We start from the raw sequence: 22,028 nt of genomic DNA, 5'->3' as shown, positions 1-22,028 counted from the left end.
TGTTAGGGTGAGAGTGTGAGGGTCAGTGTGTGAAGGTGAGAATGTGAGGGTGAGATTGTTAGGGTGTGAAGGTCAGTGTGTGAAGGTAAAAGTGTGAGGGTGAGAGTGTGAGGGTCAGGGGGTGAGTGTGTGATTCTGCCGGTGAGAGTTTGAGGGTGAGAGTGTGTGGTTGAGAGTTTGAGATTGAGATTGAGAGTGTGAGGATGAGAGTGTGAGGGTGAGAGTGTGAGGGTGAGAGTTTGAGGTTGAGAGAGTGAGGCTGAGAGTGTGAGGTTGAGAGTGTGAGGGTGTGAGTGTGAGGGAGACAGTCTGCGGCTGTGAGTGTGAGGGTGACAGTGTGAGGGTGAGATTGTGAGGGTGAGAGTGTGTGGGCCAGAGTGTGAGGGTCAGACTTTCAGGTTGAGAGGTTGAGGGTGAGAGTGTGAGAGTGAGAGTGTGAGGGTGAGAGGTTGAGTTTGAGAGTGTGAGAGTGAGACTGAGGGTGAGAGTGTGAGGGTGAGAGTGTGAGGGTGAGAGTTTGAGGGTGAGAAATTGAGGCTGAGAGTGTGTGGTTGAGAGTGTGAGGGTGTGAGTGTGAGGGTGAGAGTTTGTGGGTGAGAGTGTGAGGGTGAGAGTGTGAGGGTGAAAATGTCAAGGTGAGAGTGTGAGGGTGAGAGTGTGAGGGTGTGTTTGTGATGGTGTGTGTTTGAGGGTCAGAGTTTGAAGGTGAGAGTGTTTGGGTGATAGTTTGAGGGTGAGAGTGTAAGGGTGAGATTGTGAGGTTGAGAGTGTGAGGGTGAGAATGTGAGTTGAGAGTGTGAGGGTGAGATTGTTAGGGTGAGAATGTGAGGGTGACAGTGTGATTGTCAGAGTGTGAAAGTGAGAGTGTGAGGGTGAGAGTGTAAATGTGAGAATGTGAGGTTGAGAGTGTGAGGGTCAGGGTGTAAGTGTGTGAGTGTGAGGGTGAGAGTGTGATGGTGAGAGTGTGTGGGTGAGAGTTTGAGAGTGAGAGTGTGAGGGTGAGAGTGTGAGGGTCAGAGTGTGCTGGTCAGACTTTCAGGGTGAGAGTTTGAGGGTGATAGTTTGAGGTTGAGAGTGTAAGGGTCAGAGTGTTAGGTTGTGAGTTGAAGGGTGAGAGTGTGAGGGTGAGAGTGTGTGGGTGAGAGTTTGAGAGAGAGTGTGAGGATGAGATTGTGGGGGTCAGAGTGTGAGGGTCAGACTGTCAGGGTAAGAGTTTGAGGGTGAGAGTGGGGGGCGGTACGATTGTCAGAGTTTGAGCATGAGAGTGTGAGTGTGACAGTGTGAGGTTGGGAGTGTGAGGGTGAGAGTGTGAGGCTGAGAGTGTGAAGGTGCGAGTTTAAGGGTGAGTATGTGAGGGTGAGAGTGTGGGGGTGAGAGTTTGAGGGTGAGAGTGTGAGGCTTAGAGTGTGAGGTTGAGAGTGTTAGCGTGTGAGTGTGAGGGAGACAGTGTGCGGCTGTGAGTGTGAGGGTGAGAGTGTGAGGGTGAGAGTGTGAGCGAGACAGGGTGAGGGTGAGAGTGTGAGGGTGACAGTTTGAGGGTGAGAGTGTGAGGGTCAGAGTGTGAGGGTCAGACTTTCAGTGTGAGAGTTTGAGGGTGAAAGTATGAAGGTGAGAGTGTGAGGGTGAGAGAGTGAGGGTGAGAGTGTAAGGGTGAGAGTGTGAGGGTGAGATTGTTAGGGTGAGAGTGTGAGTGTGAGAGTGTGTGGGTGAGAGAGTGAGGGTGAGATTGTTAGGGTGGGAATGCGAGGGTGAGAGTCTGAGGGCGAGAGTGTGCGGCTGACATTTTTAGGGTGAGAATTTGAAGGTGAGAGTGTGAGGGTGACAGTGTGAGTGTCTAAGTGTGAGGGTGAGAGTGTGAGAGTGAGATTGTAAGGGTTAGATTGTGAGGGTCAGAGTGTGAGGGTCAGACTGTCAGAGTGAGAGTTTGAGGGTGAGAGTTTGAGGGTGAGATTGTGAGGGTCCGAGTGTGAGACTGAAATTTTGAGGGTGAGAGTGCGAGGGTCAGAGTGCGATGGTAAGAGAACGAGGGTGAGAGTGTGAGGGTGAGGGTGTGAGGGTAGGAGCGTGAGTGTGACAGTGTGAGGGTGATAGTGCGAGGGTGAGAGTTGGAGGGTGAGTGTTGTGGGTGAGATTGTGAGGTTGAGAGTGTGAGGGTCAGTGTGTGAAGGTGAGCGTGTGAGGGTGAGATTGTTAGGGTGAGAGTGTGAGGGTCAGTGTGTGAAGGTGAGAGTGTGAGTGTGAGATTGTGAGGTGGGGAGTGTGAGGGTGTGTGTGTGAGGGTCAGACTGTGAGTGTGAGAGTGTGTGTGTGACAGTTTGATGGTGAGAGTGTGAGGATGAGATTGTGAGGTTGAGAGTGTGAGGGTAAGAATGTGAGGTTGAGAATGTGAGGGTGAGATTGTTAGGGTGAGAATGTGAGGGTGAGAGTGTGAGGGTCAGAGTGTGAAGGTGAGAGTGTGAGGGTGAGAGTGTAAATGTGAGAATGTGAGGGTGAGAGTGTGAGGGTCAGGGTGTGAGTGTGTGAAAATGAGAGTGTGAGCGTGAGAGTGTGAGGTCGAGAGTTTGAGAGTGAGAGTGAGAGTGTGAGGGTGAGAGTGTGTGGGTGAGAGTTTGAGAGTTAGAGTGTGAGTGTGAGATTGTGAGGGTGGGAGTGTGAGGGTCAGACTGTCAGGTTGAGAGTTTGAGGGTGAGAGTGTGAGGGTGAGAGTGTGATTGTCAGAGTGTGAGGCTGAGAGTGTGAGGTTGACAGTGTGAGCGTGAGAGTGTGATGGCGAGAGTGTGAGGGTGGGAGTGTGATGGTGGGCGTGTGAGTGTGAGAGTTTGAGTGTGAGGGTGAGAGGGTGAGGATGAGTTTGAGGTTGAGAGTGGGAGGGTGAGATTGTAAGGGTGAGAATGTGAGAGTGAGAGAGGGAGGGCAAGAGTGTGAGGGTCAGAGTCTGGGGTCAGACTGTCAGGGTGAGAGTTTGAGTTTGCGAGTTGGAGGGTGAGATCGTGAGTGTCAGAGAGTGAGGGTGAGAGTGTGAGGGTGACAGTTTGAGGGTGAGGATTTGAGGGTGAGAATGCGAGGGTCAGAGTGTGAGGGTCAGGGTGTGAGGGTGAGAGTATGAGGTTGAGAGTGTGAGGGTGAGAATGAGAGGGTGAGAATGTGAGAGTGAGAGTGTGAGGATGAGAGTGTGAGGTTGAGGGTGTGAGGGAGAGAGTGTGAGGGTGAGAGTGTGAGGGTGCAAGTGGGAGGGTGAGGATTTGTGGATGAGAGTGTAAGAGTGACAGTGTGAGGGTGAGATCGTGAGGGTGAGTGTGTGAGGGTGAGAATGAGAGGTTGAGAGTGTGAGGGTGAGATTGTTAGGGTGAGAATGTGAGGGTGAGAGTGTGTGGGTGAGAGTTTGAGAGTGAGAGTGTGAGGGTGAGAGTGTGAGGGTCAGAGTGTGCTGGTCAGACTTTCAGGGTGAGAGTTTGAGGGTGATAGTTTGAGGTTGAGAGTGTAAGGGTCAGAGTGTTAGGTTGTGAGTTGAGAATGTGAGGGTGAGAATGTGAGGGTGAGAGTGTGAGGGTGAGAATGTGAGGGTCAGTGTGTGAAGGTGAGAGTGTGAGGGTGAGATTGTTAGGGTGAGAGTGTGAGGGTCAGTGTGTGAAGGTGAGAATGTGAGGGTGAGATTGTTAGGGTGTGAGGGTCAGTGTGTGAAGGTAAAAGTGTGAGGGTGAGAGTGTGAGGGTCAGGGGGTGAGTGTGTGATTCTGCCGGTGAGAGTTTGAGGGTGAGAGTGTGTGGTTGAGAGTTTGAGATTGAGATTGAGAGTGTGAGGATGAGAGTGTGAGGGTCAGAGTGTGTGGGTCAGAATTTCAGGGTGAGAGTTTGAGGGTGAGAGTTTGAGGTTGAGAGTGTAATGGTCAGAGTTTCAGGTTGCGAGTTGGAGGGTGAGAGTGCGAGGGTGAGAATGTGTGAGTGAGAGTTTGAGAGTGAGAGTGTGTGGGTGAGAATTAGAGGGTGAGAGTGTGAGTGTGAGAGTGTGAGGGTGAGAATGTGAGGGTGAGAATGTGAGGGTGAGAATGTGAGAGTGAGAGTGTGAGGATGAGAGTGTGAGGTTGAGGGTGTGAGGGAGAGAGTGTGAGGGTGAGAGTGTGAGAGTGCAAGTGGGAGGGTGAGGATTTGTGGATGAGAGTGTAAGAGTGACAGTGTGAGGGTGAGATCATGAGTTTGAGTGTGTGAGGGTGAGAATGAGAGGTTGAGAGTGTGAGGGTGAGATTGTTAGGGTGAGAATGTGAGGGTGAGAGTGTGAGGGTGAGAGTGTGAGGGTGAGAGTGTGAGGTTGAGAAGGTGAGGGTGTGAGTGTGAGGGTGAGAGTTTGATGGTGAGAGTGTGAGGGTGACATTGTTAGGCTGAGAATTTGAGGGTGAGAGTGTGAGGGTCAGTGTGTGAAGGTGAGAGTGTGAGGGTGAGATTGTTAGGGTGAGAGTGTGGTGGTCAGTGTGTGAAGGTGAGAGTGTGAGGGTGAGAGAGTAAATGTGAGAATGTGCGGGTGAGAGTGTGAGGGTCAGTGTGTGAAGGTGAAAGTGTGAGGGTGAGAGGGTAAATGTGAGAATGTGATGGTGAGAGTGAGGGTCAGGGTGTGAGTGTGTGAGTGTGAGGGTGAGAGTGTGAGGGTGAGAGTGTGTGGTTGAGAGTTTGAGAGTGAGAGTGAGAGTGTGAGGATGAGAGTGTGAGGGTCAGAGTGTGTGGGTCAGAATTTCAGGGTGAGAGTTTGAGGGTGAGAGTTTGAGGTTGAGAGTGTAAGGGTCAGAGTTTCAGGTTGCGAGTTGGAGGGCGAGAGTGTGAGGGTGAGAGTGTGTGGGTGAGAGTTTGAGAGTGAGAGTGTGTGGGTGAGATTGTGAGGGTCAGAGTGTGAGGGTCAGACTGTCAGAGTGAGAGTTTGAGGGTGAGAGTGTGAGGGTCTGAGTGTGAGGCTGAGATTTTCAGGGTGAGAGTTTGAGGGTGAGAGTGTGAGGGTCAGAGTGCGAGGGTGAGAGAATGAGGGTGAGAGAGTGAGGGTGAGAGTGTGAGGGTGGGATCGTGAGGGTGACAGTGTGAGGGTGAGAATTTGAGGGTGAGAGTGTGAGGGTGAGAGTGTGAGAATGAGAGTGTGAGGGTGAGAGTGTGAGGGTCAGAGTGTGAGGTTCAGACTTTCAATGTGAGAGTTTGAGGGTGAGTGTTTGAGGGTGAGAGTGTTAGTGTCAGCATGTGAGGTTGCAAGTAGGAGGGTGAGATTGTGAGGGTGAGATTGTGAGGGTCAGAGTGTGATGGTCAGACTCAGGGTGTGAGTTTGAGGGTGAGAGTGTGAGGGTGAGAGTGTGAGGCTGGGAGGGTGATGGTCAGACTGTCAGGGTGAGAGTTTGAGGGTGAGATTGTTAGGGTGAGAGTGTGAGGGTGAGAGAGTGAGGGTGAGAGTGTAAGGGTGAGAGTGTGAGGGTGAGATTGTTAGGGTGAGAGTGTGAGTGTGAGAGTGTGAGGGTGAGAGATTGAGGGTGAGATTGTTAGGGTGAGAATGTGAGGGTGAGAGTGCGAGGGTGAGAGTGTGAGGATGAGAGTGTGAGGTTGACAGTGTGAGTGTGTGAGTGTGAGGGTGAGAGTGTGAGAGTAGGATTGTAAGGGTGAGATTGTGAGGGTCAGAGTGTGAGGGTCAGACTGTCAGAGTGAGAGTTTGAGGGTGAGAGTAAGAGGGTGAGAGTGTGAGGGTCCGAGTGTGAGGCTGAGATTTTGAGGGTGAGAGTGCGAGGGTCAGAGTGCGATGGTAAGAGAACCAGGGTGAGAGTTTGAGGGTGAGGGTGTGAGGTTAGGAGCGTGAGTGTGACTGTGTGAGGGTGAGAGTGTGAGGGTCAGAGTTTGAGGGTGAGTGTTGTGGGTGAGAGCTTGAGGGTGAGAGTGTGAGGGTGAGAGTCTGAGTGTCCCAGTGTGAGGCTGAGATTTTGAGGGTAAGAGAATGAGGGTGAGTTTGTGAGGGTGAGAGTGTGAGGGTAGGAGCGTGAGGGTGACACTGTGAGGGTGAGAGTGTGAGGGTGAGAGTTTGAAGGTGAGTGTTGAGGGTGAGAGTGTGAGTGTGAGAGTGTGAGGGTCAGAATGTGAGGGTCAGAGTGTGAGGGTGAGAGTGTGAGGGTGAGAGTTTGATGGAGAGAGTGTGAGGCTGAGAGTGTGTAGTGTGATTTTGAGGGACAGAGAGTGAGGGTGAGAGTCTGAGGGTGACATTGAGAGGTTGAGACTGAGGTTGCAAGTCTGAGGGTGAGAGTGTGAGTGTGAGAGGTTGAGGTTGAGAGTGTGAGGGTGAGACTGTGAGGGTGAGAGTGTGAGGGTGAGAGTGTGAGGGTGAGAGTTTGAGGGTGAGAGTGTGAGGCTGAGAGTGTGAGGTTAAGAGTGTGAGGGTGTGAGTGTGAGGGAGACAATGTGCGGCAGTCAGTGTGAGGGAGAGAGTGTGAGGGTGAGATTGTGAGGGTGAGAGTGTGTGGGTCAGAGTGTGAGGGTCAGACTGTCAGGGTGAGAGTGTGAGGGTGAGAATTTGAGGGTGAGAGTGTGAGGGTGAGAATGTGAGAATGAGAGTGTGAGGGTGAGGGTGTGAGAGTGAGAGTGTGAGGGTGAGAGTGTGAGGGTCAGCGTGTGAGGGTCAGTCTTTCAATGAGAGAGTTTGAGTGTGAGAGAATGAGGGTGAGAGTGTGAGGGTCAGCATGTGAGGTTGTGAGTTGGAGGGTGAGATTGTTAGGGTGAGATTGTGAGGGTCAGACTGTGACGGTCAGACTGTCAGGGTGTGAGTTTGAGGGTGAGAATGTGAGGTTGAGAGTGTGAGGGTGGGAGAGTGATGGTCAGACTGTCAGGGTGAGATTTTGAGGGTGAGATTGTTAGGGTGAGAGTGTGAGGATGAGAGAGTGACGGTGAGAGTGTAAGGGTGAGAGAGTGAATGTCAGATTGTTAGGATGAGAGTGTGAGTGTAAGAGTGTGAGGGTGAGAGAGTCAGGGTGAGATTTTTAGGGTGAGAATGTGAGGGTGAGAGTGCGAGGGTGAGAGTGTGAGGCTGAGAGTGTGAGGGTGACATTGTTAGGGTGATAATTTGAGGGTGAGAGTGTGAGGGCGACAGTGTGAGTGTGTGAGTGTGAGGGTGAGAGTGTGAGAGTGAGATTGTAAGGGTGAGATTGTGAGGGTCAGAGTGTGAGGGTCAGACTGTCAGATTGAAAGTTTGAGGGTGAGAGTTTGAGGGTGAGAGTGTGAGGGTCCGAGTGTGAGGCTGAGATTTTGAGCGTGAGAGTTTGAGGGTCAGAGTGCGAGGGTCAGAGTGTGAGGGTAAGAGAACGAGGGTGAGAGTGTGAGGGTGAGAGTGTGAGGGTAGGAGCGTGAGGGTAAGAGTATGTGGGTGAGAGTGTGAGAGTGAGAGTTTGAGGGTGAGGGTTGAGGGTGAGAGTGTTAGTGTGAGAGTGTGAGGGTCAGAATGTGAGGGTAAGAGAACGAGGGTGAGAGTGTGAGGGTGAGAGTTTGAGGGTGAGAGTGTGAGGCTGAGTTTGTGAAGTGTGATTTTGAAGAACAGAGAGTGAGGGTGAGAGTCTGAGGGTGAGAGTGTGATGGTGAGAGGTTGAGGTTGAGAGTGTGAGAGTGAGAGTGTGAGGATGAGAGTGTGAGGGTCAGAGTGTGTGGGTCAGAATTTCAGGGTGAGAGTTTGAGGGGGAGAGTTTGAGGTTGAGAGTGTAAGGGTCAGAGTTTCAGGTTGCGAGTTGGAGGGTGAGAGTGTGAGGGTGAGAGTGTGTGGGTGAGAGTTTGAGAGTGAGAGTGTGTGGGTGAGATTGTGAGGGTCAGAGTGTGAGGGTCAGACTGTCAGAGTGAGAGTTTGAGGGTGAGAGTGTGAGGGTCTGAGTGTGAGGCTGAGATTTTCACGGTGAGAGTTTGAGGGTGAGAGTGTGAGGGTCAGAGTGCGAGGGTGAGAGAGTGAGGGTGAGAGTGTGAGGGTGAGAGTGTGAGGTTGAGAGTTTGAGGGTGAGAGTGTTAGGGTGAGAGTGTGAGGTTGAGATTTTGAGGGTGAGAGAGTGAGGCTGAGAGTGTGTGGGTGAGAGTGTGAGAGTGAGAGTTTGAGGGTGAGGGTTGAGGGTGAGAGTGTTAGTGTGAGAGTGTGAGGGTCAGAGTGTGAGGGTCAGAGTGTGAGGGTGAGAGTGTGAGGGTGAGAGTTTGAGGGTGAGGGTGTGCGGTTGAGAGTTTGATGTTGAGAGTTTGAGGTTGAGAGTGTGAGGGTGAGAGTGTGAGGTTGAGAGTGTGAGGTTGAGACTGTGAGGGTGAGAGTGTGTGAGTTTGAGCTTGAGTGGAACCATGAGAGTATGAGTGTGACAGTGTGAGGCTGAGTTTGCGAGGGTGAGAGTGTGAGGGTGAGAGTTTGAGGGTGAGTGTGTGAGGGTCAGATGTGAGAGTGAGAGTGTGAGTGTCTGTGTATGAGGGTGAAAGTATGAGGCTGACAGTGTGAGGGTTAGAGTTTGAGAGAGACAGTGTGAGGGTGACAGGGTGAGTGTGAGAGTTTGAGGATGAGAGTGTGAGGGTGTGAGAGTGAGGGTGAGAGTGTAAGGCTGTGTGTGTGAGGGTGAGAGTGTGAGGTTGAGAGTTTGAGGTTGAGGGTGTGAGGTTGAGAATTTGATGTTGAGAGTCTGAGGTTGAGAGTGTGAGGGTGTGAGTGTGAGGATGAGAGTGTGAGTTTGAGAGTGTGAGGGTGAGAGTGTGAGGTTGAGAGTTTGAGGGTGAGAGTGTGAGGCTGAGAGTTTGAGTTTGAGAGTGTGAGGGTGAGAGGGTGAGGAGGAGAGTGTGCGGTTGAGAGTGTGAGGGTGAGAGTGTGAGGTTGAGAGTGTGAGGGTGAGAGTGTGAGGTTGAGAATTTGAGGGTGAGTGTGTGAGGGTGAGAGTTTGAGTGTGAGACTGTGCGGGTGAGAGTTTGAGGGTGAGACTGTGAGGGTGAGAGTGTGAGGGTGAGAGTGTGATGTTGAGAGTGTGAGGGTGAGAGTGTGAGGATGAGAGTGTGAGGTTGAGAGTGTGAGGGTGAGAGTGTGAGGTTGAGAGTTTGAGGGTGAGAGTGTGATGCTGAGAGTTTTAGTTTGAGTGTGTGAGGGTGATAGGGTGAGGATGAGGCTCTGCGGTTGAGAGTGTGAGGGTTCAGTGTGAAGTTGAGAGTGTGAGGTTGAGAGTGTGAGTGTCAGATGTGAGAGTGTGAGGGTTAGTGTATGATGGTGAAAGTATGAGGCTGAGAGTGAGAGGGTGAGAGTTTGAGGGAGACAGTTTGAGGGTGACATTGTGAGTGTGAGAGTTTGAGGGTGAGAGTGTGAGGGTGAGATTTTGTGGGTGAGAGGGGGACGGTGCGATTGTGAGGGTGAGAGTGTGAGGGTGAGAGTGTGAGGTTGAGAGTTTGAGGGTGAGGGTTTGCGGTTGAGAGTTTGAGGTTGAGATATTGAGGTTGAGAGTGTGAGGGTGAGAGTGTGAGGTTGAGAGTGTGAGGGTGAGAGTGTGAGGTTGAGAGCTTGAGGGTGAGAGTGTGAGTCTGAGAGATTGAGTTTGAAAGTGTGAGGGTGAGAGGGTGAGGATGAGAGTGTGTGGTTGAGAGTGTGAGGGTGAGAGTCTGAGGTTGAGAATGTGAGGGTGAGAGTGTGAGGTTGAGAGTTTGAGGGTGAGAGTGTGAGGGTGAGAGTGTGAGGGTGACAGTGTGAGGGTGAGAGTGTGAGGTTGAGTGTTTGAGGTTGAGAGTGTGAGGTTGAGAGTTTGAGGGTGAGAGTGTGAGGGTGAGAGTGTGAGGTTGAGAGTTTGAGGGTGAGAGTGTAAGGCTGAGAGAATGTGTTTGAGAGTGTGAGGTTGAGAGGTTGAGGGTGAGAGTGTGAGGTTGAGAGTGTCAGGGTGAGAGTGTGAGGTTGAGAGATTGAGGGTGAGAGTGTGAGTGTGAGAATGTGATGGTGAGATTGTGAGGGTGAGATTGTGAGGTTGAGAGTTTGAGGGTGAGAGTGAGAGGCTGAGAGTTTGAGATTGAGAATGTGACGGTGATAGGGTGAGGATGAGAGTGTGCGGTTGAGAGTGTGAGGGTGAGAGTGTGAGGTTGAGAGTGTGAGGGTGAGTGTGTGAGGTTGAGAGTTTGAGGGTGAGAGTGTGAGGGTGAGAGATTGAGTGTGAGAGTGTGAGGCTGAGAGTTTGAAGGTGAGAGTGTTAGGGATGGAGTGTGAGGGTGAGAGTGTGAGGGTGAGAGTGTGAGGTTGAGAGTTTGAGGGTGAGAGTGTTAGGGTGAGAGTGTGAGGTTGAGATTTTGAGGGTGAGAGAGTGAGGCTGAGAGTTTGAGTTTGAGAGTCTGAGGTTGAGAGGTTGAGGATGAGAGTGTGAGGTTGAGAGTGTGAGGGTGAGAGTGTGAGGGTGAGAGTTTGAGGGTGAGAGTGTGGGGGTGAGAATGTGATGGTGAGTTTGTGAGGGTGTGAATTTGAGAGTAAGTGTGTCAGGATGTGAATTTGAGGTTGACAGTGTGAGGGAGTCAGTGTGAGGGTAAGAGTGTGAGGGCTATAGTGTGACGGTGAGAGTGTGAGGGTGAGAGCGTGAGGGTTGGAGTGTGAGGGTGACAGTGTGAGTTTGAGAGTGCGAGGGTGATAGAGTGAGGGTGACAGTGTGAGGGAGTCAGTGTGAGGGTGAGAGTGTGAGGGTGAGAGTGTGAGGGTGAGAGTGTGAGGGTCAGATGTGAGAGTGAGAGTTTGAGGGTCAGTGTATGAGGGTGAAAGTATGAGGCTGAGAGTGTGAGGGTTAGAGTTTGAGGGAGACAGTGTGAGGGTGACAGTGTGATTGTGAGATGTTGAGGATGAGAGTGTGAGGGTGTGAGAGTGAGGGTGAGAGTGTGAGGGTGAGGGTGTGCGGTTGAGAGTTTGAGGTTGAGAGTTTGAGGTTGAGAGTGTGAGGGTGAGAGTGTGAGGATGAGAGTGTGAGGTTGAGAGTGTGAGGGTGAGAGTGTGAGGTTGAGATTTTGAGGGTGAGAGTGTGAGGGTGAGAGTGTGAGGGTGAGAGTGTGAGGGTTAGTGTATGATGGTGAAAGTATGAGGCTGAGAGTGTGAGGGTGCGAATTTGAGGGAGACAGTGTGAGGGTGAAAGGGTGAGTGTGAGATTTTGAGGGTGAGAGTGTGAGGGTGAGAGTGTGAGGGTGAGAGTTTGAGGGTGAGATTGTAAGGCTGAGAGTTTGTGTTTGAGAGTGTGAGGTTGAGAGGTTGAGGATGAGAGTGTGAGGTTGAGAGTGTGAGGGTGAGAGTGTGAGGGTGAGAGTTTGAGGGTGAGAGTGTGAGGGTGAGAATGTGATGGTGAGATTGTGATGGTGAGATTGTGAGGTTGAGATTTTGAGGGTGAGAGTGAGAGGCAGAGAGTTTGAGTTTGAGAGTGTGAGGGCGAGAGTTTGAGGTTGAGAGTGTGTGGTTGAGAATGTGAGGGTGAGAGTGTAAGGTTGAGAGTGTGAGGGTGAGAGTGTGAGGGTGAGAGTTTGAAGGTGAGAGTGTGAGGGTGAGAGTGTGAGGTTGAGAAATTGAGGGTGAGAGTGTGAGGGTGAGAGATTGAGTGTGAGAGTGTGAGGCTGAGAGTGTGAAGGTGATAATGTGAGGGATGGAGTGTGAGGGTGAGAGTGTGAGGGTGAGAGTGTGAGGGTGAGAGTGTGAGGTTGAGAGTGTGAGGGTGAGAGTGTGAGGTTGAGAGTTTGCGGGTGAGAGTGTTAGGGTGAGAGTGTGAGGTTGAGATTTTGAGGGTGAGAGAGTGAGGCTGAGAGTTTGAATTTGAGAGTCTGAGGTTGAGAAGTTGAAGATGAGAGTGTGAGGTTGAGAGTGTGAGGGTGAGAGTGTGAGGGTGAGAGTTTGAGGGTGAGAGTTTGAGGGTGAGAATGTGATGATGAGATTGTGAGGGTGTGAATTTGAGAGTAAGTGTGTCAGGATGTGAATGTAAGGGTGACAGTGTGAGGGAATCAGTGTGAGGGTAAGAGTGTGATGGTTATAGTGTGAAGGTGTGAATGTGAGGCTGAGAGTCTGAGGGTTGGGGTGTGAGGGTGACAGTCTGAGGGTGAGAATGCGAGGGTGATAGTGTGAGGGTGACAGTGTGAGGGAGTCAGTGTGAGGGTGAGAGTGTGAGGGTTAGAGTTTGAGGGTGAGAGTGTGAGGGTCAGATGTGAGAGTGAGAGTGTGAGGGTCAGTATATGAGGGTGAAAGTATGAGACTGAGAGTGTGAGGGTTAGAGTTTGAGGGCGACAGTGTGAGGGTGACAGTGTGATTGTGAGAGTTTGAGGATGATAGTGTGAGGGTGTGAGAGTGAGGGTGAGAGTGTGAGGGTGAGGGTGTGCGGTTGAGAGTTTGGGGTTGAGAGTTTGAGGTTGAGAGTGTGAGGGTGAGAGTGTGAGGATGAGAGTGTGAGGTTGAGAGTGTGTGGGTGAGAGTGTGAGGTTGAGAGTTTGAGGGTGTGAGTGTGATGCTGAGAGTTGGAGTTTGAGTGTGTGAGGGTGAGAGTGTGAGGTTGAGAGTTTGAGTTTGAGAGTGTGAGGGTCAGATGTGAGAGTGAGAGCGTGAGGGTTAGTGCATGATGGTGAAAGTATGAGGCTGAGAGTGTGAGGGTCAGAGTTTGAGGGAGACAGTGTGAGGGTGACAGGGTGAGTGTGGGGGTTGGGGGTGAGAGTGTGAGAGTGAGAGTTTGAGGGTGAGAGGGGGAGGGTGATATTGTGAGGGTGAGAGTGTGAGGGTGAGACTGTGAGGTTGAGAGTGTGAGGGTGAGAGTGTGAGGGTGAGAGTGTGAGGCTGAGAGTTTGAGTTTGAGAGTGTGAGGATGAGAGTGTGCGGTTGAGAGTGTGAGGTTGAGGGTGTGTGGGTGAGAGTTTGAAGGTGAGAGTGTGAGGGATGGAGTGTGAGGGTGAGAGTGTGAGGGTGAGAGTGTGAGTTTGAGAATGTGAGGGTGAGAGGGTGAGGATGAGAGTGTCCGGTTGAGAGTGTGAGGGTGAGAGTGTGAGGTTGAGAGTGTGAGGGTGAGAGTGTGAGTTTGAGAAATTGAGGGAAGAGTGTGAGGGTGAGAGATTGAGTGTGAGAGTGTGAGGCTGAGAGTTTGAAAGTGAGAGAGTGAGGGATGGAGTGTGAGGGTGAGAGTGTGAGGGTGAGAGTGTGAGGGTGAGAGTGTGAGGTTGAGAGTGTGAGGGTGAGAGTGTAAGGTTGAGAGTTTGAGGGTGAGAGTGTTAGGGTGAGAGTGTGAGGTTGAGATTTTGAGGGTGAGAGAGTGAGGCTGAGAGTTTGAGTTTGAGAGTCTGAGGTTGAGAGGGTGAGGATGAGAGTGTGAGGTTGAGAGTGTGAGGTTGAGAGTCTGAGGGTGAGAGTGTGAGGTTGAGAGTTTGAGGGTGAGAGTGTGAGGGTGAGAGATTGAGTGTGAGAGTGTGAGGCTGAGAGTTTGAAGGTGAGAGTGTGAGGGATGAGTGTGAGGGTGAGAGTGTGAGGGTGAGAGTGTGAGGTTGAGAGTGTGAGGGTGAGAGTGTGAGGTTTAGAGTTTGAGGGTGAGAGTGTGAGGTTGAGATTTTGAGGGTGAGAGTGTGAGGCTGAGAGTTTGAGTTTGAGAGTCTGAGGTTGAGAGGTTGAGGATGAGAGTGTGAGGTTGAGACTGTGAGGGTGGGAGTGTGAGGGTGAGAATGTGATGGTGAGATTGTGAGGGTTTGAATTTGAGAGTAAGTGTGTCAGGATGTGAATGTGACGGTGACAGTGTGAGGTTGAGAGTTTGAGGGTGATAGTGTAAGGCTGAGAGTTTGTGCTTGAGAGTGTGAGGTTGAGAGGTTGAGGATGAGAGTGTGAGGTTGAGAGTGTGAGGGTGAGAGTGTGAGGGTGAGAGTGTGAGGGTGAGAGTGTGAGGGTGAGATTGTGAGGTTGAGAGTTTGAGGGTGAGAGTGAGAGGCTGAGAGTTTGAGTTTGAGAGTGTGAGGATGAGAATGTGCGGTTGAGAGTGTGAGGGTGAGAGTGTGAGGTTGAGAGTGTGAGGGTGAGAGTCTGAGGGTGAGAGTTTGAAGGTGAGAGTGTGAGGGATGGAGTGTGAGGGTGAGAGTGTGAGGGTGAGAGTTTGAGGTTGAGAATGTGAGGGTGAGATTGTGAGGATGAGAGTGTGCGTTTGAGAGTGTGAGGGTGAGAGTGTGAGGTTGAGAGTGTGAGGGTGAGAGTGTGAGTTTGAGAAATTGAGGGTGAGAGTGTGTGGGTGTGAGATTGAGTGCGAGAGTGTGAGGCTGAGAGTTTGAAGGTGAGAGAGTGAGGGATGGAGTGTGAGGGTTAAGATGTGAGGGTGATAGTGTGAGGGTGAGAGTGTGAGGTTGAGAGTGTGACGGTGAGAGTGTAAGGTTGAGAGTTTGAGGGTGAGAGTGTTAGGGTGACAGTGTGAGGTTGAGATTTTGAGGGTGAGAGAGTGATTTTGAGAGTTTGAGTTTGAGAGTCTGAGGTTGAGAGTTTGAAGATGAGAGTGTGAGGTTGAGAGTGTGAGGGTGAGAGTGTGAGGGTGAGAATTTGAGGGTGAGAATGTGATGATGAGATTGTGAGGGTGTGAATTTGAGAGTAAGTGTCTCAGGATGTGAATGTGAGGGTGACAGTGTGAGGGAGTCAGTGTGAGGGTAAGAGTGTGAGGATTATAGTGTGAGGGTGTGAGTGTGAAGGTGAGAGTGTGAGTGTGAGAGTGCGAGGCTGATAGTGTGAGGGTGACAGTGTGAGGGAGTCAGTGTGAGGTTGAGAGTGTGAGGGTGAGAGTGTGAGGTTGAGAGTGTGAGGGTGAGAGTGTGAGGTTGAGAATTTGAGTGTGAGAGTGTTAGGGTGAGAGTGTGAGGGTGAGAGTGTGAGGTTGAGAGTGTGAGGGTGAGTGTGAGGTTTAGAGTTTGAGGGTGAGAGTGTTAGGGTGAGAGTGTGAGGTTGAGATTTTGAGGGTGAGAGTGTGAGGCTGAGAGTTTGAGTTTGAGAGTCTGAGGTTGAGAGGTTGAAATTGAGAGTGTGAGGTTGAGAGTGTGAGGGTCAGAGTGTGAGGGTGAGAATTTGAGTTTGAGAGTGTGAGGGTCAGATGTGAGAGTGAGAGAGTGAGGGTTAGTGCATGATGGTGAAAGTATGAGGCTGAGAGTGTGAGGGTGAGAGTTTGAGGGAGACAGTGTGAGGGTGACAGGGTGAGTGTGAGAGTTTGAGGGTGAGAGTGTAAGAGTGAGAGTTTGAGGGTGAGAGGGGGAGGGTGATATTGTGAGGGTGAGAGTGTGAGGGTGAGACTGTGAGTTTGAGAGTGTGAGGGTGAGAGTGTGAGGGTGAGAGTGTGAGGCTGAGAGTTTGAGGCTGAGAGTGTGAGGGTGAGAGTTTGAGGGAGACATTGTGAGGGTGATTGGGTGAGTGTGAGAGTTTGAGGATGAGAGTGTGAGGTTGTGTGAGTGAGGGTGAGAGTGTGAGGCTGAGAGTGAGAGGCTAAGTGTTTGAGTTTGAGAGTGTGAGGATGAGAGTGTGCGGTTGAGCGTGTGAGGTTGAGGGTGTGAGGGTGAGAGTTTGAAGGTGAGAGTGTGAGGGATGGAGTGTGAGGGTGAGAGTGTGAGGGTGAGAGTGTGAGTTTGAGAATGTGAGGGTGAGAGTGTGAGGTTTAGAGTTTGAGGGTGAGAGTGTTAGGGTGAGAGTGTGAGGTTGAGATTTTGAGGGTGAGAGTGTGAGGCTGAGAGTTTGCGTTTGAGAGTCTGAGGTCGAGAGGTTGAGGATGAGAGTGTGAGGTTGAGACTGTGAGGGTGGGAGTTTGAGGGTGAGAATGTGATGGTGAGATTGTGAGGGTTTGAATTTGAGAGTAAGTGTGTCAGGATGTGAATGTGACGGTGACAGTGTGAGGTTGAGAGTTTGAGGGTGATAGTGTAAGGCTGAGAGTTTGTGCTTGAGAGTGTGAGGTTGAGAGGTTGAGGATGAGAGTGTGAGGTTGAGAGTGTGAGGGTGAGAGTGTGAGGGTGAGAGTGTGAGGGTGAGAGTGTGAGGGTGAGATTGTGAGGTTGAGAGTTTGAGGGTGAGAGTGAGAGGCTGAGAGTTTGAGTTTGAGAGTGTGAGGATGAGAGTGTGCGGTTGAGAGTGTGAGGGTGAGAGAGTGAGGTTGAGAGTGTGAGGGTGAGAGTGTGAGGGTGAGAGTTTGAAGGTGAGAGTGTGAGGGATGGAGTGTGAGGGTGAGAGTGTGAGGGTGAGAGTTTGAGGTTGAGAATGTGAGGGTGAGATTGTGAGGATGAGAGTGTGCGGTTGAGAGTGTGAGGGTGAGAGTGTGAGGTTGAGAGTGTGAGGGTGAGAGTGTGAGTTTGAGAAATTGAGGGTGAGAGTGTGTGGGTGTGAGATTGAGTGCGAGAGTGTGAGGCTGAGAGTTTGAAGGTGAGAGAGTGAGGGATGGAGTGTGAGGGTAAAGAGTGTGAGGGTGAGAGTGTGAGGTTGAGAGTGTGAGTGAGAGAGTGTAAGGTTGAGAGTTTGAGGGTGAGAGTGTTAGGGTGAGAGTGTGAGGTTGAGATTTTGAGGGTGAGAGAGTGATTTTGAGAGTTTGAGTTTGAGAGTCTGAGGTTGAGAGTTTGAAGATGAGAGTGTGAGGTTGAGAGTTTGAGCGTGAGAGTTTGAGGGTGAGAGTGTGGGGGTGAGAATGTGATGGTGAGATTGTGAGGGAGTGAATTTGAGAGTAAGTGTGTCAGGATGTGAATGTGAGGTTGACAGTGTGAGGGCGTCAGTGTGAGGGTAAGAGTGTGAGGGCTATAGTGTGAGGGTGAGAGTGTGAGGGTGAGAGCGTGAGGGTTGGAGTGTGAGGGTGACAGTGTGAGTTTGAGAGTGCGAGGGTGATAGAGTGAGGGTGACAGTGTGAGGGAGTCAGTGTGAGGGTGAGAGTGTGAGGGTGAGAGTGTGAGGGTGAGAGTGTGAGGGTCAGATGTGAGAGTGAGAGTGTGATGGTAAGTGTATGAGGGTGAAAGTATGAGGCCGAGAGTGTGAGGGTTAGAGTTTGAGGGAGACAGTGTGAGGGTGACAGTGTGATTGTGAGAGTTTGAGGATGAGAGTGTGAGGGTGTGAGAGTGAGGGTGAGAGTGTGAGGGTGAGAGTGTGCGGTTGAGAGTTTGAGGTTGAGAGTTTGAGGTTGAGAGTGTGACGGTGAGAGTGTGAGGATGAGAGTGTGAGGTTGAGAGTGTGAGGATGTGAGTGTGAGGTTTAGAGTGTGAGGGTGAGAGTGTGAGGGTGAGAGTTTGAGGGTGACAGTGTGAGGGTGAGAATGTGATGTTGAGATTGCGAGGGTGAGAGTGTGAGGTTGAGAGTTTGAGGGTGAGAATGTGAGGCTGAGAGTTTGAGTTTGAGAGTGTGAGGGTGAGTGGTTGACGATGAGAGTGTGTGGTTGAGAGTGTGAGGGTGAGAGTGTGATTGTGAGAGTTTGAGGCTGTGAGTGTGAGGGTGAGAGTGTGTGAGTTTTTGGTGAGTGGAACCATGAGAGTATGAGTTTGACAATGTGAGGCTGAGATTGTGAGGGTGAGAGTGTGAGGGTGAGAGTTTGAGGTTGAGAGTGTAAGGGTCAGATTGGAGAATGAGAGTGTGAGGGTTAGTGTATGAGGGAGAAAGTATGAGGCCAAGAGTGTGAGGGTGAGAGTTTGAGGGAGACACTGTGAGGGTGACAGTTTGAGTGTGAGAGTTTGAGGATGAGAGTGTGAGGGTGTGAGAGTCAGGGTGAGAGTCTGAGGTTGACAGTGTGAGTGTGTGTGTGAGGGTGAGAGTGTGAGAGTGAGATTGTAAGGGTGAGATTGTGAGGGTCAGAGTGTGAGGGTCAGACTGTCAGAGTGAGAGTTTGAGGGTGAGAGTAAGAGGGTGAGAGTGTGATGGTCCGAGTGTGAGGCTGAGACTTTGAGGGTGAGAGTGCGAGGGTCAGAGTGCGATGGTAAGAGAACCAGTTTGAGAGTTTGAGGGTGAGGGTGTGAGGTTAGGAGCGTGAGTGTGACAGTGTGAGGGTGAGAGTGCGAGGGTGAGAATTTGAGGGTGAGGTTGTGAGGTTAGGAGCGTGAGTGTGACAGTGTGAGGGTGAGAGTGCGAGGGTGAGAGTTTGAGCATGAGTGTTGTGGGTGAGAGTGTGAGGGTGAGTTTGTGAGGGTGAGAGTGTGAGGGTAGGAGCGTGAGGGTGACACTGTGAGGGTGAGAGTGTGAGGGTGAGAGTTTGGAGGTGAGTGTTGAGGGTGAGAGTGTGAGGGTGAGAGTGTGAGGGTCAGAATGTGAGGGTCAGAGTGTGAGGGTAAGAGTGTGAGGGTGAGAGTTTGATGGAGAGAGTGTGAGGCTGAGAGTGTGTAGTGTGATTTTGAGGGACATAGAATGAGGGTGAGAGTCTGAGGGTGACATTGAGAGGTTGAGACTGAGGTTGCAAGTCTGAGGGTGAGAGTGTGAGGGTGAGAGGTTGAGGTTGAGAGTGTGAGGGTGAGACTGTGAGGGTGAGAGTGTGAGGGTGAGAGTGTGAGGGTGAAGTTTGAGGGTGAGAGTGTGAGGCTGAGAGTGTGAGGTTAAGAGTGTGAGGGTGTGAGTGTGAGGGAGACAATGTGCGGCAGTCAGTGTGAGGGAGAGAGTGTGAGGGTGAGATTGTGAGGGTGAGAGTGTGTGGGTCAGAGAGTGAGGGTCAGACTGTCAGGGTGAGAGTGTGAGGGTGAGAATTTGAGGGTGAGAGTGTGAGGGTGGGAATGTGAGAATGAGAGTGTGAGGTTGAGGGTGTGAGAGTGAGAGTGTGAGGGCGAGAGTGTGAGGGTCAGAATGTGAGGGTCAGTCTTTCAATGAGAGAGTTTGAGTGTGAGAGAATGAGGGTGAGAGTGTGAGGGTCAGCATGTGAGGTTGTGAGTTGGAGGGTGAGATTGTTAGGGTGAGATTGTGAGGGTCAGACTGTGACGGTCAGACTGTCAGGGTGTGAGTTTGAGGGTGAGAATGTGAGGTTGAGAGTGTGAGGGTGTGAGGGTGATGGTCAGACTGTCAGGGTGAGAGTTTGAGGGTGAGATTGTTAGGGTGAGAGTGTGAGGGTGAGAGAGTGAATGTCAGATTGTTAGGATGAGAGTGTGAGTGTAAGAGTGTGAGGGTGAGAGAGTCAGGGTGAGATTGTTAGGGTGAGAATGTGAGGGTGAGAGTGCGAGGGTGAGAGTGTGAGCCTGAGATGTGAGGGTGACATTGTTAGGGTGATAATTTGAGGGTGAGAGTGTGAGGGTGACAGTGTGAGTATGTAAGTGTGAGGGTGAGAGTGTGAGAGTGAGATTGTAAGGGTGAGATTGTGAGGGTCAGAGTGTGAGGGTCAGACTGTCAGATTGAGAGTTTGAGGGTGAGAGTTTGAGGGTGAGATTGTGAGGGCCCGAGTGTGAGGCTGAGATTTTGAGCGTGAGAGTTTGAGGGTCAGAGTGCGAGGGTCAGAGTGTGAGGGTAAGAGAACGAGGGTGAGAGTGTGAGGGTGAGAGTGTGAGGGTAGGAGCGTGAGGGTAAGAGTGTGTGGGTGAGAGTGTGAGAGTGAGAGTTTGAGGGTGAGGGTTGAGGGTGAGAGTGTTAGTGTGAGAGTGTGAGGGTCAGAATGTAAGGGTCAGAGTGTGAGGGTGAGAGTGTGAGGGTGAGAGTTTGAGGGTGAGGGTGTGCGGTTGAGAGTTTGATGTTGAGAGTTTGAGGTTGAGAGTGTGAGGGTGAGAGTGTGAGGTTGAGAGTGAGGTTGAGACTGTGAGGGTCAGAGTGTGTGAGTTTGAGCGTGAGTGGTACCATGAGAGTATGAGTTTGACAATGTGAGGCTGAGTTTGGGAGGGTGAGAGTGTGAGGGTGAGAGTTTGAGGGTGAGTGTGTGAGGGTCAGATGTGAGAGTGAGAGTGTGAGTGTCTGTGTATGATGGTGAAAGTATGAGGCTGCGAGTGTGAGGGTTAGAGTTTGAGAGAGACAGTGTGAGGGTGACAGGGTGAGTGTGAGAGTTTGAGGATGAGAGTGTGAGGGTGTGAGAGTAAGGGTGAGAGTGTAAGGCTGTGGGTGTGAGGGTGAGAGTGTGAGGTTGAGAGTTTGAGGTTGAGGGTGTGAGGTTGAGAATTTGATGTTGAGAGTGTGAGGTTGAGAGTGTGAGGGTGTGAGTGTGAGGATGAGAGTGTGAGTTTGAGAGTGTGAGGGTGAGATTGTGAGGTTGAGAGTTTGAGGGTGAGAGTGTGAGGCTGAGATTTTGAGTTTGAGAGTGTGAGGGTGAGAGGGTGAGGAGGAGAGTGTGCGGTTGAGAGTGTGAGGGTGAGAGTGTGAGGTTGAGAGTGTGAGGGTGAGAGTGTGAGGTTGAGAATTTGAGGGTGAGTGTGTGAGGGTGAGAGTTTGAGTGTGAGACTGTGCGGGTGAGAGTTTGAGGGTGAGACTGTGAGGGTGAGAGTGTGAGGGTGAGAGTGTGATGTTGAGAGTGTGAGGGTGAGAGTGTGAGGATGAGAGTGTGAGGGTGAGAGTGTGAGGTTGAGAGTTTGAGGGTGAGAGTGTGATGCTGAGAGTTTTAGTTTGAGTGTGTGAGGGTGATAGGGTGAGGATGAGGCAGTGCGGTTGAGAGTGTGAGGTTGCAGTGTGAAGTTGAGAGTGTGAGGGTGAGAGTGTGAGGTTGATAGTTTGAGTTTGAGAGTGTGAGTGTCAGATGTGAGAGTGTGAGGGTTAGTGTATGATGGTGAAAGTATGAGGCTGAGAGTGAGACGGTGAGAGTTTGAGGGAGAAAGTTTGAGGGTGACAGGGTGAGTGTGAGAGTTTGAGGGTGAGAGTGCGAGTGTGAGATTTTGAGGGTGAGAGGGGGAGGGTGCGATTGTGAGGGTGAGAGTGTGAGGGTGAGAGTGTGAGGTTGAGAGTGTGAGGGTGAGAGTGTGAGGTTGAGAGTTTGAGGGTGAGAGTGTGATGCTGAGAGTTTTAGTTTGAGTGTGTGAGGGTGATAGGGTGAGGATGAGGCAGTGCGGTTGAGAGTGTGAGGTTGCAGTGTGAAGTTGAGAGTGTGAGGGTGAGAGTGTGAGGTTGATAGTTTGAGTTTGAGAGTGTGAGTGTCAGATGTGAGAATGTGAGGGTTAGTGTATGATGGTGAAAGTATGAGGCTGAGAGTGAGAGGGTGAGAGTTTGAGGGAGAAAGTTTGAGGGTGACAGGGTGAGTGTGAGAGTTTGAGGGTGAGAGTGTGAGTGTGAGATTTTGAGGGTGAGAGGGGGAGGGTGCGATTGTGAGGGTGAGAGTGTGAGGGTGAGAGTGTGAGGTTGAGAGTGTGAGGGTGAGAGTGTGATGTTGAGAGTTTGAGGGTGAGAGTGTGAGGGTGAGAGTGTGAGGTTGAGAGTTTGATGCTGAGAGTGTGAGGGTGAGAGTTTGAGGGAGACATTGTGAGGCTGATAGGGTGAGTGTGAGATTTTGAGGAAGAGATTGTGCGGTTGTGAGAGTGAGGGTGAGAGTGTGAGGGTGAGAGTTTGAAGGTGAGAGTGTGAGGGATGGAGTGTGAGGGTGAGAGTGTGAGGGTGAGAGTTTGAGGTTGAGAATGTGAGGGTGAGATTGTGAGGATGAGAGTGTGCGGTTGAGAGTGTGAGGGTGAGAGTGTGAGGTTGAGAGTGTGAGGGTGAGAGTGTGAGTTTGAGAAATTGAGGGTGAGAGTGTGTGGGTGTGAGATTGAGTGCGAGAGTGTGAGGCTGAGAGTTTGAAGGTGAGAGAGTGAGGGATGGAGTGTGAGGGTAAAGAGTGTGAGGGTGAGAGTGTGAGGTTGAGAGTGTGAGTGAGAGAGTGTAAGGTTGAGAGTTTGAGGGTGAGAGTGTTAGGGTGAGAGTGTGAGGTTGAGATTTTGAGGGTGAGAGAGTGATTTTGAGAGTTTGAGTTTGAGAGTCTGAGGTTGAGAGTTTGAAGATGAGAGTGTGAGGTTGAGAGTTTGAGCGTGAGAGTTTGAGGGTGAGAGTGTGGGGGTGAGAATGTGATGGTGAGATTGTGAGGGAGTGAATTTGAGAGTAAGTGTGTCAGGATGTGAATGTGAGGTTGACAGTGTGAGGGCGTCAGTGTGAGGGTAAGAGTGTGAGGGCTATAGTGTGAGGGTGAGAGTGTGAGGGTGAGAGCGTGAGGGTTGGAG

Source organism: Carcharodon carcharias, chromosome 25, assembly GCF_017639515.1.
Source record: "Carcharodon carcharias isolate sCarCar2 chromosome 25, sCarCar2.pri, whole genome shotgun sequence".
Lineage (NCBI taxonomy): Eukaryota > Metazoa > Chordata > Chondrichthyes > Lamniformes > Lamnidae > Carcharodon > Carcharodon carcharias.
This window is presented reverse-complemented; position numbering follows the sequence as displayed.